This window comes from Berghia stephanieae, chromosome 14 (assembly GCF_034508935.2).
Source record: "Berghia stephanieae isolate SIO BIC M18660-M18661 chromosome 14, UCSD_Bste_1.3, whole genome shotgun sequence".
In the NCBI taxonomy this organism is placed as follows: domain Eukaryota; kingdom Metazoa; phylum Mollusca; class Gastropoda; order Nudibranchia; family Aeolidiidae; genus Berghia; species Berghia stephanieae.
In genome coordinates this window covers 29,732,645-29,737,195 of record NC_088373.1, presented here as the reverse complement: position 1 = coordinate 29,737,195, position 4,551 = coordinate 29,732,645, and positions in this window count along the sequence as shown.

Sequence of the window (4,551 nt, the reverse complement as noted above, 5' to 3'; positions counted from 1 at the left end):
TGCCGATGGAAAGAGAACAGCCGCACACAAAGAAACAACGCTTTTCTTTTTTTTTTAAATAATAATGATAATAATTGAGCTTTATATAGAGCAATATACACTAAATGTGTTCAAAGCGCTTTACAAGGGATCCCTGGTCAACAGCAACACTTAAAATGTAGGACGGGACATGACGCCTGTAAGGCGATATTACTATTTTTTGGACAAAGACAACGATATTAACGGCCAGGTACTCACTTTACACCCGAGTACGGTGAGAGAATGAGAGTAAAGAGCCTTTTCCAAGGACTCAATTATGCGCCGAGCGCGAGGCTCGAACCCAGGACCTTCCGATCCGAAAGCGAATACCACTAGACCACATAGCCGCACAATACATTTTCAGTTGAACAAATCTAGAATCACGAATTTGTAAGGCTTGAAATAAAAAGTAATAAAACCATCTCTATAGAAATGTAGAGCCCAACCGATCTAGTGGATCTGATAAAATATCACTAGCGATGGTAACCACTTGGGAGACTGGGCAGGCCCGCATAGCGTTATATTTACTTGTGTAATTTGCCCCCCCCCCCCTCCCGCAGAATTTTTATAATTGATATAAAGAGCTTTCGAATGGATGGCGATCAGGAAATCAAGTTGAAAAACAGAACAATGAGCAGTCCGGGGTAGTCTGGGGGACAGTCTAGGGGATAGTCCGGGGACAGTCCGGGTAGTCCGGGGACAGTCCGGGTAGTCCGGGGACAGTCCGGGGTAGTCCGGGGGACAGTCCGGGTAGTCCGGGGGACAGTCCGGGGTAGTCCGGGGACATCCGGGGTAGTCCGGGGACAGTCCGGGGTAGTCTGGGGGACAGTCTAGGGGATAGTCCGGGGGGGGGGGGGGGGCAGTCCGGATTAGTCCGGGGTAGTCCAGGGAAGTCCGGGGCAGTTTTAGAGGTATGACACTCACCTTTGGTTCGAAAGGTCCAGGGTTCGAGTACTGCTTTGAGTGGTGCATAGTTGAATCCTGGGAAAAGACTCTTTGCTCTTATTCTCTCAGCGTACTCGAGTGTAAAACAAGTACCTGGCCGTTAACAGCCTTGTCTCTGGACGAAAAAAATATAATATAGCCTAAAAGCGTCATGTCCCGTATTACATGTTAAGTATTTCTGTTGGCTAGGGATCCCTTTGTAAAATTCTTTGAGCACATTTAGTCGGTATTGTGCTATATAAATGCTATCAATATGTAACCTATTAATTGTTAATCCATTACACACTTTCAGGGATTTTTGAACCAGAAGAGAGGAAGATGTGACATCACGACTTGTGTTCTCATTATATTCTACCTCATAATAATGTGACATCTGCTCACAGACTGGAAGGCCAGTTGATTCGGCCCTGTAGGCCTTTCTGAGGGACGATATGGTCAGTACCTGCATGTACAATATAGCATGTCTGATCACTGAATGTGATTATTGGCTTGTTTTGACAATGTTGCAATGACGAATAATTTGTGTTGGTTGGTCTTACCACGACAGATGGAGTCGTCGAAAACACATTAGGTTATTTTATGTCAATACTGCGTTTACCTGAATTTTAGTAGATGGTGTGTAATGTTTTCTTTAATTACTTGACATAAGATATCGATGTTTATACCGTGTGTCACATGAACACGGTGTCACATGAGCAATATATAACATTTCCAATGTGTAACACGAACAATGTGAGGCAATAGCAATATTTAACACGTACAAGTACACATTTGTAACAAGACACACATGAACAATGTGTAACACGAATTAATAATGCTTAAAATAATCTTTGAATGTAATATGAACAATATGTAACATAAACAGTATAAAAGATGAACAATGTGTTATATAAAGACATATAACAAGAATAATGTGTAATATATACAATGTAATCTGAACAATATGTAATATAAGCATTATGAAAAATGATCAATGCGTTATATAAAGACGTAGAACATGACTAATGTATAATATATACAATGTATATTTATATATATATATATATATATATATATATATATATATATATATAATTATATATATATATATATACAATGTATGATATACACAATATGTAAAAGATAATACTATTTTAATGATTGTGTTAATTATTATCTATGATAATAGGGATGAAATGATAGCTCGGAAAAGTGTTACTGGGAGTGTTTTAATTTGTTGTTGTTATTATTATTATTATTATTATTATCATCATCATCATCATCATCATCATCATCATCATCATCATCATCATCATCATCATCATCATCATCATCATCACATTCATCATCATTATCTTATTGTTACGCTTACTATCATTATCACAACTAAATCATCATCATCCCTATGGCATCGCCATCATTAATGTATTTGTTCAGTGCTAGTTCTCAATAATGATGCTATTACTGTACTATATTATTTTTGAATCTGTTGATTTCTTGGTGATAAAGGTCTAATCTTTATGTCTTGTGTTTATTTTCAATTATTGTTCAAGCATCCATCTTCCATGTTAGCCCCACATCTACATCTGTAGGGAATGAGATTAGCGGAAGAGTAGCGTCCCTTGATTGGACGTCACCCATAGTCTGTGACGTCACAGACTATGGGTGACGTCCAACCAAGGGACGCTACTCTTCCGCTAATCTCATTCCCTATTGTTTGTCTGTATTCTGACTTAACTGTGTGATACACAACTTAACTCACTCAACTCTAACACAGAACATATCCATGGTTACCCGGGTTACTTTTACCCCATGTCTATTTATTACATTTTTCTGAGGCGCATTATCAAAGCTAATGTTTTCAGTTCTTGAATAAAACTATCTACGAGCAAGCTCACTTTTAATAATTTTTTTTTTCAATTTTGAAAAGTAGCAAAAGTTGAGTATAACTATCTATGTGCATGCTCACTATTAATATTTTTTTTTCAATTTTCAAAAGTAGCAAAAATCTCTAGGATTGAGTGAGTTAAACGAATTGCTACTGGGTGGGGTTTTTTTTACCTCTCATATTGAGCAGGAGATCGCTTGCTGTGTTTTCTATCCCAATTTATCTTCCTTTTTTATTCTCATTTTGCTTTCTGGATTGTATCGGGATTACTTAGTTTTGTCGTGGCTTTTGCCAGAGTCCTTAGCTTTGAGGGAAACAGTCGAATGTATAGTTATCGTTTTGGGAAGAAAAAATTAAATTATAAATAATTTTTTTCTGTTATGATCAATCATATTTTCTAAATATATATTATAATGGTTTGTTGTAAACATGTGAGTGTGTTACAATTAGTGACATGCTGTGTCTGTGTCTGGATGAGACTTTTAGGTGATATCAAACAAAGTACACTGATGGAGTGAGCATGGAATCTACATCTGTCCCTACTTATCCATTTTTAATTCTTTTGATTTTCCAGTGTACTTTCAATTTAAATATAGAATCTTCAGACTAACCCATTTCTTCCTTTTTACTGGCGCTTCAATGATCTGAATGTGTTGTAAACTCCGTAAAACCTATAAAAACTTACAAACAAACAAACAAACAAATAATATAATAATATAATATAATAATAATAATAATAATAATAATATAATAATAATATAAATAATAATAATTAATAATAATAATAATAATATAATAATAATAATAATATAATAATAATAATAATAATAATAATATAATAATAATAATAATAATAATAATAATAATAATAATAATATAATAATAATAATAATAATAATAATAATAATAATAATAATAAATAATAAATAATAATAAAAAATAATAATAATAATAATAATAATAATAATAATAATAATAATAATAATAATAATAATAATAATAATAATAATAATAATAACAGACTCTTATAGAGCGCACGGTATCCTCAACAATGAGGCTTTTGGCGCTTTAAATCACATCACCACAAAACAATATTTAAGATACATGGCATAAAAAAAAAAATGTTTTCAAGGATTTCTTAAAAACAGACAATGATGTGGACTGGTGTTCTATACAGACGGACAAACATGAGAAAAGAACAAAGAACGAATTATTATACGGAGTGGTATTGATGTTTCGTTTTTAAAAATTGAATTTGTCGTCAAATTAGGACTTGACTAAATCCTCTTCGTTCCTTGTGAAATAACGGATCTTTACAAATATCCACCGGTGAGGCTATGTGGTCAAATGGCATGCCACTCGCATTCAGATTGGAAGGTCCTGGGTTCGAACCCCGCTCGGCGCATAATTGAGTCCTTGGAAAAGACTCTTTACTCAGATTCTCTCACCGTACTCATGTTTAAAATGAGTACCTGGCCGTTAATAGCGTTGTCTCTGTACGAAAAAAAATGTAACATCGCCTTAATAATAATAATATTTAATAATAATAATAATAATAATAATAATAATAATAATAATAATAATAATAATAATGCTGAAAACATATAGGGCTATAACTCCGAGACACCAGACTCGCAGCGTTATGTGACAGGGCGAACGGCTTCTCTTATTTTAGTCTTCTCATCAGGTGACGTATCATATCGTAATCATCAGTAGGACCA